The 17,379-nt window shown below is 40.7% G+C and overlaps 1 non-coding gene across 1 annotated transcript; it reads right to left on the reverse strand.

Annotated features, from left to right (window-relative positions):
• Positions 1-16,712: 16,712 nt before the first annotated feature.
• On the reverse strand, positions 16,713-16,785 carry TRNAF-GAA (transfer RNA phenylalanine (anticodon GAA)). The gene has a single exon. It is a non-coding gene; the product is annotated as a tRNA-Phe (tRNA).
• Positions 16,786-17,379: the final 594 nt, after the last annotated feature.

Consider the following 17,379-nt stretch of genomic DNA (forward strand, 5'->3'; position numbering starts at 1 on the left):
CTGGATTTTCAATCTGAGGTTAGAGCTGTGTTTTAATGTGTCCTGCATTGTTCAGCAGCTAACTGGTGAAATGGGTGAGTAGCGTTTTTGGGATAAATGTTAGGTTGTTTTTCTTTTAAAACTCTGAGTGGACCAGCACTGTATTACACAGACGTATGTCGCCTGAGTAGGTAAGCTATGTCATCTCAATACTGACAACTTTGTTCAAGGAGAAGTGAAAGCTGATGCAGACAAGAGTTTACTTTGAAAAAAGTATAAAATGGGATAAATTCGTCATCAAAGTTGATGGCAAGAGAGGTGGAAGCAAGTTTAGAAGGAGGACAGAAAGACAACTTTTTGTTGAAGTTATCATGTTGTTGATCAGTTGATAAAATATTTTGAGAAATAAAGAAAAAAAAACTAGAGCTGATTTCAAGAAATATTTTGCAAGAATGTAGGATCCCCTCGCACTGTGCTGAAAGTCAGGATTGAATCAGGTACCTTAAGCTCTTCAGTCTAACGATCTCCCAACTGAGATATTTCAGCCAACAAGTCCCTGTGGCCTCCTGATGTATTATTAATAATTGTAGACGATACATACAGAACCAGGTCATTCTATTTTCGTTTATAGTTATGTGTTAAAGTGTCCAGTATCATTCAGCAGGTAACTTGGTCTGATGAGTGAATATCCTTTTTAGGGGACAAGGTAGGTAGAATTTTTTTTTCTAAACTCTGAATTGACTTATACTCTGAAACACAGACCTATATGGCCAGGGTGTACAAGCTATGTCATCTGACTACTGACAGTTTTGTATAAGGGGAATTGGAGGCTGATGCAGGCAAAGCTTTACTTTAAAATAAAGCAAGAAGTTGCAAATAAATGAGGCATAGTTGAATACAAGAGAGGTGGAAGCAAGTTTGAAAGGAAGACAGAAAGTAAATAATATGTTGAATTGATTGTGTTGTTGATCAGATTGATAAAAGGTTTTGATAAAGAAGAGCGTTGATTTAACTCCAAACAGCTTTTGTGACATGAAAAGCAGAAGTTGAAATTGTGCCGAAACACGGGATTGAACCAGGGACCTTTAGATCTTCAGTCTAACGCTCTCCCAACTGAGTTATTTCGGCCTGCTGGTAGTTTGGGTCTTCATCCTTTCTTTTAAACTTCCCAAGAAAATAGATGCTCAACCTCATGCTAGAGCTATGTTTTAAGATGTCCTGTATCATTCATCAGTTAACGGGTGCAATAGGTAAATAGCATTTTTCGGATCCAGGTTATGTGGTAAATAAAATATCACGCTGTCATAATTTTTCAGATATCAATAAGATCATGCATAAAGCAAGAGGCTGAGTCTGTGGTATCAGATTCATAAAGGGCTTTATTCCAATAACTCGAGTCAAAGGGAGAATATTTCCATCACCAAAAAGGATCTGGACGGGGCTGAAAAGTATTCTCAATATTCTCAAAACATTATTCACAGAGTACAGTATATATACATTTCTCAATTGTACGTAAGCAAGAGAGCAAGAGAGAATGAGATAAGAGCATGTGGGCGTGTAAGTAGGCGTGAAGGTGGGCGTCCATGTGGGCGTCCACTTGATGATAATGGGTAATTTGTCATGTGTGGGTGGATACCTGGAGATGATTTCGCAATGTCAGCAGAAATACTTGGCAGAGATGCGTGCGCAGCAGCATGACGTGTGATAGACGTGCAACTAGAGGGAGAAAGGGACTTGACATTTAGCTCTACATGTGGAGACAAAAGTCTGGGGTTATGTCAACCTAATCCCAAATCATATCTAATATCCTATGTTTAAAGAACTGTGTTATCCACAAGGGAAGGGCTCTCGGACAAAATCTATTCTATACTGACTGTGAGTGCGTGTACAAGCGTCTAAGTGTCTATATGAGATGCAAGGGGCAGAAACTTTCCATGGTAACAGGGCTATGAATTACTTGCATGAAGACAGCGAGGCCGGGCCCTTTTGCTCGGTAGCTGGAAGAATGTTTACTTAAACTACTAGACAGGAATGCATCGGCTGAGGAGCAAAGTAGATAATTCGAAGGTGAAATACGGTTTCTTGGCAGGCAGGCAAAACTGGCCGAGGCAGGCACCGTTAGCCGCACAGGGAGTAGGACAAAGTTCATGGATACAGATGCGAGCTCAAGCTGAAGCTGTCAGAGGCAGAGAGCAGGGAAAGGCTTGAGGACAGAATCGGGCCTACTCGCCTGAACTGTAAAAATGGAGTAACTGAGCCATATAAAGTCGGGGGAAGGAGGAGAATATTGGTTTTCTGCTGGCCCCTGAGGAGGTTCGCTTCCCGCTAGCCCCTTAAGAAATTAAGCCCCTTAGAAATTAGCCCCCTTAGAAATTAAGCCGAGGAAATAGGTATGGTGCTTTCCCCTTTTTCTCATGTTTTATTGTGATCTTTCAGGGGAATTAGTTGTGGGCACCGGAACGTATTCAATTGATTTCTGGTTTTTCACAGCCCAAGACACAAAAAGACTAAAGTCCTCAAGAACACACTGTGGCATTTGAAGAATTAAAGAGAGCTTTATGCCAAGCACCAGTTTTAGCAAACCCTGATTACAACAAATCGTTTATGCTTTTTGTGACAGAGCGGGATGGAACAGCACTATCTGTCCTAATACAAGATCATGCAGGAAAACACGAGCCCTGTGCTTATCTTTCTAGTACATTAGACCCAGTAGCACAGGCTTTGCCTGCGTGCCTAAATCAGTTGCAGTAACGGCCTTAGCCATAAGACAAAGTGACTCGATAGTGCTGGGCCACCCTCTGACAGTACAAGTACCACACGCAGTAGAGGTTCTCTTGAACCGGACACAAACACAACACCTGACTGTAGCTAGACTGACGGATTATGAGCCAACGTTATTTCAACCACACATAGAGATCAGACGATGCAACATACTGAATCCTGCTACCCTTTTGCCCTCCAGTACAGAAAGCGTTTCACCACACAACTGTGTTGAAGTAATACATACCGTGACTAAACCAAGACAAGACTTGACAGATGTTGCACTCCCAGACCCCGACCTAACACTATATGTTGACGGCTCATGCATGAGGACAGGGGCGGGAGAATTAGTGGCAGCATATGCAGTGACTGCTGATACTGTAATAATAGAGACTAAAAGAATAGACATATTGTCAGCACAAGCAGCAGAGCTCATCGCCCTGACACAAGCGTGCATAAGAGCTAAGCACCTGAGAGTAAACATTTACACCGATTTTCCGGCGAGAAAGAGGTTTCTTGACCTCTCATGGGGCCAAGATACAGCATGGCCCCCATATTCAAGCCCTTCTGGAAGCGATACATTTACTAACAGCCATAGCTATCCTAAAATGTAAAGCACATACTAGAGCCACAGATACCATTTTCCCAAGGCAATGATCTGGCAGACCGAACAGCTAAACAGACAGCTCAGACCCCACTAGACATGACAAAGTTACAGGTTCAATAAGTGTCCAAAGCCATGACAGTTAGGGATCCTTCCAGGGATGTACAAGACATTCAGACACATGCTACTGTAAACGAATTAAAGAAATGATCGGAACAAGGAGGGGTACTGACTGATCAAGGTTGGATGACAAAGGGCAAATCCACATGGTTTCTTTCTGATTCAAGGGTACAAGTGATTATAAATACCACACATAGTCCTGCACACTTAGGAGAGAAAGCAATGATAGATAGCTTACAGAATATATGGTTCAACAAGCACCTGCGTGCAGCAGCGCAACAAAAGGTCAGAACATGTATGATCTGTTGCCAATTCAATCCAGGTAAAGGCATTCCGATGGAACAAGGTGGATTCCATCCACCTGACCACCCTTTTGAAGTGCTCCAAATGGATTACATCCAAATAAACAGATGTAGAGGTTACAAATATGTCCTGGTACTAATGAAGCAGGTGTCCCTTCTGTTAGGGTATACCTGGAAATTCCATTGTGTGCGACATCCTGAAGCAGCAGGCCTTGTAGAAAGACATAATCAGACATTAAAATTTTGCGCAGACAAAGGTATAGACTGGATGGTAGCCCTGCCGGTTGCCCTCTTTTACATGCGAATGGTAGCTCATTCTAGAACAGGCTTATCTCCCTATGAAGTGGTCTTTGGTAGACCACCAAAATATGTGGGCACTACAATGCCTAAAAGATTACTTATGTTGACAGTAACATGCTGACAGATTACCTGGCTTCCTTGATGTCTGCACTACTCTCTTGTTGTTCGCAGGTTGCTGCCGCCTTCCCTGACAACACCCAGGTCAAAGAATACTCCATCGCTCCTGGATGGAAGGCGCCAAAGTCAGTGCTCTGGACCACGGGGACGGCCGTTAAAGTCAAAAGGCGGAAAGGATGATTGCACCTTCACCACTCTTTTACAAAGGAAAAAAAAACTTTGAACTTGGATTTTGGATTTTGAACAACATTTTCTAGAGGAGAATGCCCAGAAGTTTCCACAAAGCTAAATTGTGATCCAAGAAGTCAGAACCCGTTTGATCAATTAAGTCCACTAGGTGGTGAAGCGGTTGAACATGTATTCTGGCTCGCATAAGATCTTGGACAATAACATAAAGCAAAAATAAGAGAGCTAGATAAGAAGCAAATAGATGTATAGTGACTGTAATTTTTCAATCTCTTATGTACATCACGATAATATGTATCAGCTTAATACTACATGCTATTTTTCCTCCTATTGCCTCACTTTTACACTCCTCCACTAATGATACCATAAAGCACACATTTAGTGATCTGCCATCCTATGAGCTATCATATCGACTTGCCTTACGCAACAATACCTTTATTCAGATGCTGCACCATTCATATCAGACTAGCAATGCTACAGACTGCTGGGTCTGTGGCCGACTTCCCCCCTATCAGAACTATAAGGGAGTTTTGCCCCTTCATTCTCTATCCGTTCACACACAATGGCTCCTGTGGAGCATGGTTTAGTTTGATTAATTCCCTAGATTCGAATTCCGCAGTTTATCAAGACAACTGGGTATGGGGAAACCTGAACTTAGTTTTGCTTAAAGTCTGCTACCCTAACAAGGAGGGACTTTCCAAAAAGAACAGGAACTGATCTAAGAAATGAAGTATATGGATTAGGTAATTTTACACTTAACCTCATGATCCTGAACGTTGAATCTGAAGCTACACCAATATTGCCCGCCATGTCCGTATTCCCAGTAAAAGGGGAATTATGTATAAGAAAGAATGGCTCCATACACATGGGCCATAGTAAATGCACCACTGTAATAAAATTCAGTGATCAAGGCAAGTCTACATTTAGAGCTTCTCGTCATTCCTACTTTATATGTGGCCAGACCGCATATATACGCCTACCTCTAGATTGGGATGGTACCTGTTACATAGCATTCCTCCTACCACCTGTTTTCCTAGCTCCTCCTGATTCTCATAGAAATACTCATTTAGTACACAATAGACAGAAGAGAGATCTCCCAATTGTCGATTACACTGAAACAGCATGGGAAAAATACACAGATTTCAATAAAGGTTTCTTTCCCTATATAGGTACAGTTACCAATAGTAAGCTGATACGTAGATTAACCAGAACCCTTGAAGCAGTAGTGAACGAAACTATTTTCGCCTTAGGCAATTTAACAGAAGAGCAGTCTGCTATGCGGATTGTTGTGCTTCAAATAGTCTTGTCCTTGACGTTATCCTGGCCGATAGGGGCGGAGCTTGTAGGGTCATCAAATCAAGCTGTTGCATTTTTCATACCAGAAAATTCGCCATCTGTATATAAAGCCATAACTCACCTTCATAAGATTGTAAACCAGATACACCAGAACCCAGGCACTTGGACTTGGTCCAGTTGGTTTTGGAGTGTGATATCAGCCTGGGGATGGAGAGTTTTATCCTTCCTAGGTATTGGCCTTCTCATACTATTCAGTTGCTGTCTATGTCTACAATGTGGACCAGCGATCTGTGGTCTGTGTGCCACATCGTGTATTCCACCACCAAGATTTCATTCAAGATCACGGAAGAAGAAGAAAGAACAAATGATGCTATATGAACAGATCAATGGATTGATGAAGATTGATATCTCTTGAAGGGCAAGTAGGGGACAAGGAGGGAATGTGGAAATGTGGATTTTCCTGGTCAGTTATGTCCCCTATCTTGGACCCCAACGGTTCTATGTGCATGTCACCCTTAATTTCTTAAGGGGCTAGCGGGAAGCGAACCTCCTCAGGGGCCAGCAGAAAACCAATATTCTCCTCCTTCCCCCCCTTTTTGACAGGAGGAAATCTGAAACAGATTTCACTGCTGTCAAACACTATCAAACCCTGTGTCTTGTCAACACTATTAATCCCTGTGTGTAGCTACTGGGCGTAAGCAAAATTATAGGAGATACACAGCGTATTTGAAACGGCGAGAAATCCTTCAAATTAATGTACAAACCTCATTGTGTTAGCTCATAAGCTGGCCAAATGACATCTCATATGCAAATGTCCCTATTACATGAACCTACACCAACCTGAAGTCAATATTAATGCTAGGAGGCCCTAATAGGAATGCTAAATTACCTAAATATTCGGAAAACCAAGTTTAAGAACAGTTGTTAATGTTGATAATTAATAATTTATCTGCTAAAGAAATCAGTCATTGTGCAATAATTTCCACCTATACAATAAATAGCCTAATTCAAAAACAAGTCAACTTTTGGGGCCACCACTCACAAGAATGAGCTTACTAAAGCAAACTTTAAAAAGGAAATTCTGTCAGATATTTTCTCATTACCCTAAATACCGGGCCTCATTTGTCACTCTGTGGTGGCAGTCCTTATTTAAAACAGGCCTTCAAGAGTTAAGATGCGAGTGCACAGATCATAAGTGTTCCTTAATGTCCAATCTGGAAACATATGACCGAGGCTGCCTGTCTATAAGAGAAAGGCAGTCATGTGAAAAATATTTTAGTCTTGCATAATTTTTCCTTTTATTTCATTCATCTCCAACACCAATTAGACATACACTGATAACGTGTTGTCTGCTTATTTTGACAGCATGATAAAGGTAATATCACGTCTGTGAAATTTAGTAATTGTGAACAAGTTCCAGCCAAGCGCTGTGCAAAGATCGCCGTCGTCACGACTATCTCTGTACTTGCACAGGAGAACTTGGTATTAAACGCTAAACAGACTGGTCAATACAACACAAAAACAAAACATATATAAAATACATATGCCAAGCCATCAGTATACCAGGCACAGAAAGCATAGACAATTACACTAACATATATAAATGAGCAGCGATGCGCAATTACAGTACCTACAGCTCAGATGCCAACATTCTGGCCTGCTTAATTTGTCAGGCTTATAATCAATAACTTATTTACCTGCCCTATACAACCCCATCTGGCAGTGGGTCATCCCAATGATGACCGCGTCAAGTCTGACACACAGGATCAGCAACAATAATCAAAAAATGACGAACACACGAACCTGTCTCTTTTTTTTTTTTTTTTTTTTTTTATAAAAATGTGCTATGCTTCTTTGTACACAATGTACCCTCATGTCCTAGTCGAAGATGCATCTCACATCTTTCCTCACAGACCCGTAACCACTGGATCATTTATCCAATGCAACTGGTGGCAGCTTGTGGCCACAATTCAAAAATGTCTGAATTTGAAAATCGTTTTTATATAGGCACATAGCCCTTAAAATTCCAAACAAGAGCAACATTTTACTTTCTGGCCAGAAGCAATATAACAATTGCTAAAAAATAAAACAAATCTTCTCCATAGACATTTCCTCGGGGCACTTGGTTTGCACAGAATAGAACAAGGGAATCTTTCTCGACTTACATTTCTCAGCTGCCCTGTCTTATCAGAGAAGCTAAAAATAGCCCCTCAGCGCGGCCTGAGCCTGGGCTGCCAGCCATCTTTTTTTTTGTTTTTCCTACTCCTGGCCCCAAGGCTCTCCAGCTGCAGGCATTACACAGATGCGATGTCAGAGAAGCCTTCTAAGCAGTGCCTTTGTTCTGCTCCTCTCACCGGCCCCCACCTACACTGGCTACAAGGTCAGAATCTGACTCCGATTTCTGTATCACATTCTGCTCTACACGGCCCCCACCTTCTCCTCACTCTGAAGCTGTCAAAGACAAAAAGACTACTCAATTCCATAAAAACTGCAATAATTCGCTCAATTGAAAAATTATTTTTACATACAATTTGCACTCAGGGGGTCATAATCTTACCGACTTGACCCAGCACATTGGCTCACTGGACCACCAAGAACACAAACCTGTATTCATGAACAATTTGCAAATTCGAAATACCCACAATTCTTTTTTCAAGCTAAACTTTTCACTAATTATTTTCCGTTAACACTTTGTACATTAGGGGTGTCATCAAATCACAGGAGTTGCTCCTTCTCTAGCTGCACCCCTCTCAATTTCCTATTGACAACGTAGTCAAATGTTGGACCATGTAAACACCAGCTATGCGCTGTTCATTTGGTGGGTGGCTCAAGAACCTTTGGGCTACTATGTAATTATTATATGTATTATAACTGGTCTTTCTACTGGGGCCACTCTTGCTAGGTCCTCTGAAAGGACGGGATAAATACCAGCAACGTCAGTATTTCTTTTTCTGTCAGCCTACGCTCATTTTACCAGCTCTAATACCTCCTGTAACATCTCATCCTTGGCTTTTCCAGACACCAGTCCACTTCTCTCTGCTTCGTGAAACACTTACTCTGTCCTTCTATGTCACTCCTTGCGCCAAAAACTCAATGGCATCCTTCCAAGCTGGTCTACATTTCCTCTTTCATAAGAGTGTTTCGTTGTCTGTCTACTTGTTCTGCTTTTACTCAGATACCTTCCTCAACTAATACGCTTTCTCGGGTTTTGTCTGAATCCTCCCTACTTTTTCTCTATTTTTCTGAGCGCTTACTCTGTGCGTCTATGCTATTCTTTACGCCATAATTCAACAGCGTCTTTCTGTGACTGTCTAGCTTTCCTCTTCCACAACTCTTCTTCGACTTTCATGATACATTCGGCATCCCAGGTCCCAGCTACGGGCCATCTCTGACTTTCTGGTAACTCTTTGGTGTAGTCCACCCATAGATCAAGGAATAATATGGCGTCTAAGCCATGCTTGTGATACATAAAGTGCCCTGGAGTGTCCCTAGGAGGAATAGGAACTGCTTCTTCAAGCACCCCTTTTCTAGTAGTAATCTGTCTTAACTTCGAAAAGAGCGGCATATTGACAACTGATCTGACACCTGGTCTTGAACACACTTAATACAAAAAGCACAATAATGAACAATCATTCATACCACAATATGCAGGACATTTTAACACATTAAACATTGAACATAAAACATTTTAACCTTTAAAAATGACCAACAATGATGACAGTCTGCATAACTAATCACCAAGCAGAATTCTTGACAATAACTAGATACTTCGGAATACTTGATATACTGCTAAACAGTACATATACACTGCTAAACAGTGCAGACCGGATTTGTGTACCCAAATCCGTCTTGACCGGCACAACCTATGTGCGCGTCAACACGCCTCCCCGGCGATGGTACTCACCGGGTAGCTCCTTGAAACGGAAGGCCTCGGAGAATGGACTGGACTCGACGACTGCGGACATCGGACCCTCTGGACATCGGGACTTCGAAAACCTGGTGGGCCTCTGTATACCTCGGACACAGCTCTCTCGCAGGTGGGCTCTGGGTAGACAATCTGCGTTCCTCACCGCCTCGTATGGATGCCTGGTCGCAGTCTGTCCCCTTCATTGGCCTGAGGGAGTTGGCGGGAAAACCCGCGACGTGCGCGCTTGAAGTCCATCACGGCCATGGAAGGGGGCAAAACTGGACCTTCATCTCCGGCGTGTGGGGAAAGAGATTAAACTGTTCGGGCGCCATTCTGTGGTAAATAAAATATCACGCTGTCATAATTTTTCAGATATCAATAAGATCATGCATAAAGCAAGAGGCTGAGTCTGTGGTATCAGATTCATAAAGGGCTTTATTCCAATAACTCGAGTCAAAGGGAGAATATTTCCATCACCAAAAAGGATCTGGACGGGGCTGAAAAGTATTCTCAATATTCTCAAAACATTATTCACAGAGTACAGTATATATACATTTCTCAATTGTACGTAAGCAAGAGAGCAAGAGAGAATGAGATAAGAGCATGTGGGCGTGTAAGTAGGCGTGAAGGTGGGCGTCCATGTGGGCGTCCACTTGATGATAATGGGTAATTTTTCATGTGTGGGTGGATACCTGGAGATGATTTCGCAATGTCAGCAGAAATACTTGGCAGAGATGCGTGCGCAGCAGCATGACGTGTGATAGACGTGCAACTAGAGGGAGAAAGGGACTTGACATTTAGCTCTACATGTGGAGACAAAAGTCTGGGGTTATGTCAACCTAATCCCAAATCATATCTAATATCCTATGTTTAAAGAACTGTGTTATCCACAAGGGAAGGGCTCTCGGACAAAATCTATTCTATACTGACTGTGAGTGCGTGTACAAGCGTCTAAGTGTCTATATGAGATGCAAGGGGCAGAAACTTTCCATGGTAACAGGGCTATGAATTACTTGCATGAAGACAGCGAGGCCGGGCCCTTTTGCTCGGTAGCTGGAAGAATGTTTACTTAAACTACTAGACAGGAATGCATCGGCTGAGGAGCAAAGTAGATAATTCGAAGGTGAAATACGGTTTCTTGGCAGGCAGGCAAAACTGGCCGAGGCAGGCACCGTTAGCCGCACAGGGAGTAGGACAAAGTTCATGGATACAGATGCGAGCTCAAGCTGAAGCTGTCAGAGGCAGAGAGCAGGGAAAGGCTTGAGGACAGAATCGGGCCTACTCGCCTGAACTGTAAAAATGGAGTAACTGAGCCATATAAAGTCGGTGGCCTTTCATACTTAGGAAGCGAATATCCAGCCCATTCATGGCGGATCTGACAGAGGACATGTTGACGGTGGACGCACATGTGTTTGCGTCATCAAAACTGGAACTGGAGGGAACATACATGTACTTGTGACATGCACATAGAACCGTTGGGGTCCAAGATAGGGGACATAACTGACCAGGAAAATCCACATTTCCACAGTTAGGTAGCTTTTGTTTTTTACTCTGAATGGACTAGCACCATATTACACAGAGGTATTTGGCCTGAGTAGGTAAGCTATGTCATCTGAATACTGAAATCTGTGTTCAAGGAGAAGTGGAAGCTGATGCAGACAAGAGTTTACTTTACAAAAAAGCATGAAATAGGAAACATTTGTAGTCGAAGCTGAATGCAAGAGAGGTGGAAGCAAATTTAGAAGGAGGACAGAAAGACAATTCTATGTTGAATTGATCATGTTGTCGATCAGTTGATCAAATATTTTGATAAATAAAGAAAGAAAAACTTGAGCTGATACCAAGAAATATTTTGTGAGAAGCAAGAAACCTCTCAGACTTTTCCGAAACCCAGCATTGAACAAGGGACTTTTAGATTTTCAATCTAACACTCTCCCAACTGAGCTATTTCATCCAGCTGGCCATTTTGGCTTTCTGTTGTATTTTTGATAATTGTTAAAGATAAATGCAGACCCTGGTCATTCTATCTGCATGTGCAGTTATGTGTTAAATTGTCCAATATTATTCAGCAGCTAAATTGGTCTGATGGGTGAATTTCCTTTTTAGGAGCCAAGTTAGTTAGAAGATGTTTGTAAACTATGAATGGACTTATACTCAGACACACAGACCTATATGGCGAGGGTAGGCAAACTAGGTTATCTGACTACTAACAGTTTTGTATAAGGGGAACTCGAGGCTGATGCAGGCAAAGCTTTACTTTCAATTAAAGGAAGAATTGGCAAATAAAGCAGGTAAAGTTGAATACAAGAGAGGTGGAAGCAAGTTTGACAGAAAGACAGAATGTAAAAAATATGTTGAAATGGTTGTCTTATCGATCAGCTTGATAAAAGGTTTTGATCATTATAAACAACGTCAATATGAGTTGACTCCAAATAGCATTTGTGGCATGCAAAGCAGAAGTTCAAAATGTGCCTAAACCCGGGATTGAACCAGGGACCTTTAGATCTTCAGTCTACTGCTCTCCCAACTGAGCTATTTCATCCAGCTGGCAATTTTGGCTTTCTGTTGTATTTTTTATAATTGTTAAAGAAAAATGCAGAACCTGGTCACTCTATCTGCATGTGCAGTTATGTGTTAAATTGTCCAGTATTATTCAGTAGCTAAATTGGTCTGATGGGTGAATTTCCTTTTTAGGAGCCAAGTTAGTTAGATGATGTTTGTAAACTATGAATGGACTTATACTCAGAAACACAGACCTATATGGCGAGGGTCGGCAAGCTAGGTCATCTGACTACTAACAGTTTTGTATAAGGGGAACTGGAGGCTGATGCAGGCAAAGCTTTACTTTCAATTAAAGGAAGAATTGGGAAATAAGGGAGGCAAAGTTGAATACAAGAGAGGTGGAAGCAAGTTTGAAAGAAAGACAGAAAGTAAATAATATGTTGAATTAATTGTATTGTCGATTATCTTGATAAAAGGTTTTGATCATTATAAACAAAGTCAATATGAGTTGACTCAAAATAGTCTTTGTGGCATGCAAAGCAGAAGTTCAAAATGTGCCGAAACACGGGATCGAACCAGGGACCTTTGGATCTTCAGTCTAACGCTCTCCCAACTGAGCTATTTCGGCCTGCCAGCAGCTATAGTATTCAGCCTCTTTTTTTGAACAATCCCAGAACAGAGATACAGAACCTGGATTTTCAATCTGAGGTTAGAGCTGTGTTTTAATGTGTCCTGCATTGTTCAGCAGCTAACTGGTGAAATGGGTGAGTAGCGTTTTTGGGATAAATGTTAGGTCGTTTTTCTTTTAAAACTCTCAGTGGACCAGCACTGTATTACACAGACGTATGTCGCCTGAGTAGGTAAGCTATGTCATCTCAATACTGACAACTTTGTTCAAGGAGAAGTGAAAGCTGATGCAGACAAGAGTTTACTTTGAAAAAAGTATAAAATGGGATAAATTCGTCATCAAAGCTGATGGCAAGAGAGGTGGAAGCAAGTTTAGAAGGAGGACAGAAAGACAACTTTTTGTTGAAGTTATCATGTTGTTGATCAGTTGATAAAATATTTTGAGAAATAAAGAAAAAAACTAGAGCTGATTTCAAGAAATATTTTGCAAGAATGTAGGATCCCCTCGCACTGTGCTGAAAGTCAGGATTGAATCAGGTACCTTAAGCTCTTCAGTCTAACGATCTCCCAACTGAGATATTTCAGCCAACAAGTCCCTGTGGCCTCCTGATGTATTATTAATAATTGTAGACGATACATACAGAACCTGGTCATTCTATTTTCGTTTATAGTTATGTGTTAAAGTGTCCAGTATCATTCAGCAGGTAACTTGGTCTGATGAGTGAATATCCTTTTTAGGGGACAATGTAGGTAGAATTTTTTTTTCTAAACTCTGAATTGACTTATACTCTGAAACACAGACCTATATGGCCAGGGTGTACAAGCTATGTCATCTGACTACTGACAGTTTTGTATAAGGGGAATTGGAGGCTGATGCAGGCAAAGCTTTACTTTAAAATAAAGCAAGAAGTTGCAAATAAATGAGGCATAGTTGAATACAAGAGAGGTGGAAGCAAGTTTGAAAAGAAGACAGAAAGTAAATAATATGTTGAATTGATTGTGTTGTTGATCAGATTGATAAAAGGTTTTGATAAAGAAGAGCGTTGATTTAACTCCAAACAGCTTTTGTGACTGAAAAGCAGAAGTTGAAATTGTGCCGAAACCCAGGATTGAACCAGGGACCTTTAGATCTTCAGTCTAACACTCTCCCAACTGAGCTATTTCGGCCTGCTGGTAGTTTGGGTCTTCATCCTTTCTTTTAAACTTCCCAAGAAAATAGATGCTCAACCTCATGCTAGAGCTATGTTTTAAGATGTCCTGTATCATTCATCAGTTAACGGGTGCAATAGGTAAATAGCATTTTTCGGATCCAGGTTAGGTAACTTTTGTTTTTTACTCTGAATGGACTAGCACCATATTACACAGAGGTATTTGGCCTGAGTAGGTAAGCTATGTCATCTGAATACTGAAGTCTGTGTTCAAGGAGAAGTGGAAGCTGATGCAGACAAGAGTTTACTTTACAAAAAAGCATGAAATAGGAAACATTTGTAGTCGAAGCTGAATGCAAGAGAGGTGGAAGCAAATTTAGAAGGAGGACAGAAAGACAATTCTATGTTGAATTGATCATGTTGTCGGTCAGTTGATCAAATATTTTGATAAATAAAGAAAGAAAAACTTGAGCTGATACCAAGAAATATTTTGTGAGAAGCAAGAAACCTCTCAGACTTTTCCGAAACCCAGCATTGAACAAGGGACTTTTAGATTTTCAATCTAACACTCTCCCAACTGAGCTATTTCATCCAGCTGGCCATTTTGGCTTTCTGTTGTATTTTTGATAATTGTTAAAGATAAATGCAGACCCTGGTCATTCTATCTGCATGTGCAGTTATGTGTTAAATTGTCCAATGTTATTCAGCAGCTAAATTGGTCTGATGGGTGAATTTCCTTTTTAGGAGCCAAGTTAGTTAGAAGATGTTTGTAAACTATGAATGGACTTATACTCAGACACACAGACCTATGTGGCGAGGGTAGGCAAACTAGGTCATCTGACTACTAACAGTTTTGTATAAGGGGAACTCGAGGCTGATGCAGGCAAAGCTTTACTTTCAATTAAAGGAAGAATTGGCAAATAAAGCAGGTAAAGTTGAATACAAGAGAGGTGGAAGCAAGTTTGACAGAAAGACAGAATGTAAAAAATATGTTGAAATGGTTGTCTTTTCGATCAGCTTGATAAAAGGTTTTGATCATTATAAACAACGTCAATATGAGTTGACTCCAAATAGCATTTGTGGCATGCAAAGCAGAAGTTCAAAATGTGCCTAAACCCGGGATTGAACCAGGGACCTTTAGATCTTCAGTCTACTGCTCTCCCAACTGAGCTATTTCATCCAGCTGGCAATTTTGGCTTTCTGTTGTATTTTTTATAATTGTTAAAGATAAATGCAGAACCTGGTCACTCTATCTGCATGTGCAGTTATGTGTTAAATTGTCCAGTATTATTCAGTAGCTAAATTGGTCTGATGGGTGAATTTCCTTTTTAGGAGCCAGGTTAGTTAGATGATGTTTGTAAACTATGAATGGACTTATACTCAGAAACACAGACCTATATGGCGAGGGTCGGCAAGCTAGGTCATCTGACTACTAACAGTTTTGTATAAGGGGAACTCGAGGCTGATGCAGGCAAAGCTTTACTTTCAATTAAAGGAAGAATTGGGAAATAAAGGAGGCAAAGTTGAATACAAGAGAGGTGGAAGCAAGTTTGAAAGAAAGACAGAAAGTAAATAATATGTTGAATTAATTGTATTGTCGATTATCTTGATAAAAGGTTTTGATCATTATAAACAAAGTCAATATGAGTTGACTCAAAATAGTCTTTGTGGCATGCAAAGCAGAAGTTCAAAATGTGCCGAAACCCGGGATCGAACCAAGGACCTTTAGATCTTCAGTCTAACACTCTCCCAACTGAGCTATTTCGGCCTGCCAGCAGCTATAGTATTCAGCCTCTTTTTTTGAACAATCCCAGAACAGAGATGCAGAACCTGGATTTTCAATCTGAGGTTAGAACTGTGTTTTAATGTGTCCTGCATTGTTCAGCAGCTAACTGGTGAAATGGGTGAGTAGCGTTTTTGGGATAAATGTTAGGTCGTTTTTCTTTTAAAACTCTGAGTGGACCAGCACTGTATTACACAGACGTATGTCGCCTGAGTAGGTAAGCTATGTCATCTCAATACTGACAACTTTGTTCAAGGAGAAGTGAAAGCTGATGCAGACAAGTGTTTACTTTGAAAAAAGTATAAAATGGGATAAATTCGTCATCAAAGTTGATGGCAAGAGAGGTGGAAGCAAGTTTAGAAGGAGGACAGAAAGACAACTTTTTGTTGAAGTTATCATGTTGTTGATCAGTTGATAAAATATTTTGAGAAATAAAGAAAAAAAAACTAGAGCTGATTTCAAGAAATATTTTGCAAGAATGTAGGATCCCCTCGCACTGTGCTGAAAGTCAGGATTGAATCAGGTACCTTAAGCTCTTCAGTCTAACGATCTCCCAACTGAGATATTTCAGCCAACAAGTCCCTGTGGCCTCCTGATGTATTATTAATAATTGTAGACGATACATACAGAACCTGGTCATTCTATTTTCGTTTATAGTTATGTGTTAAAGTGTCCAGTATCATTCAGCAGGTAACTTGGTCTGATGAGTGAATATCCTTTTTAGGGGACAAGGTAGGTAGAATTTTTTTTTCTAAACTCTGAATTGACTTATACTCTGAAACACAGACCTATATGGCCAGGGTGTACAAGCTATGTCATCTGACTACTGACAGTTTTGTATAAGGGGAATTGGAGGCTGATGCAGGCAAAGCTTTACTTTAAAATAAAGCAAGAAGTTGCAAATAAATGAGGCATAGTAGAATACAAGAGAGGTGGAAGCAAGTTTGAAAGGAAGACAGAAAGTAAATAATATGTTGAATGGATTGTGTTGTTGATCAGATTGATAAAAGGTTTTGATAAAGAAGAGCGTTGATTTAACTCCAAACAGCTTTTGTGACATGAAAAGCAGAAGTTGAAATTGTGCCGAAACCCGGGATTGAACCAGGGACCTTTAGATCTTCAGTCTAACACTCTCCCAACTGAGCTATTTCGGCCTGCTGGTAGTTTGGGTCTTCATCCTTTCTTTTAAACTTCCCAAGAAAATAGATGCTCAACCTCATGCTAGAGCTATGTTTTAAGATGTCCTGTATCATTCATCAGTTAACGGGTGCAATAGGTAAATAGCATTTTTCGGATCCAGGTTAGGTAGCTTTTGTTTTTTACTCTGAATGGACTAGCACCATATTACACAGAGGTATTTGGCCTGAGTAGGTAAGCTATGTCATCTGAATACTGAAATCTGTGTTCAAGGAGAAGTGGAAGCTGATGCAGACAAGAGTTTACTTTACAAAAAAGCATGAAATAGGAAACATTTGTAGTCGAAGCTGAATGCAAGAGAGGTGGAAGCAAATTTAGAAGGAGGACAGAAAGACAATTCTATGTTGAATTGATCATGTTGTCGATCAGTTGATCAAATATTTTGATAAATAAAGAAAGAAAAACTTGAGCTGATAACAAGAAATATTTTGTGAGAAGCAAGAAACCTCTCAGACTTTTCCGAAACCCAGCATTGAACAAGGGACTTTTAGATTTTCAATCTAACACTCTCCCAACTGAGCTATTTCATCCAGCTGGCCATTTTGGCTTTC

This window comes from Triturus cristatus, chromosome 8 (genome assembly GCF_964204655.1).
Source record: "Triturus cristatus chromosome 8, aTriCri1.1, whole genome shotgun sequence".
Classification (NCBI taxonomy): Eukaryota; Metazoa; Chordata; class Amphibia; order Caudata; family Salamandridae; genus Triturus; species Triturus cristatus.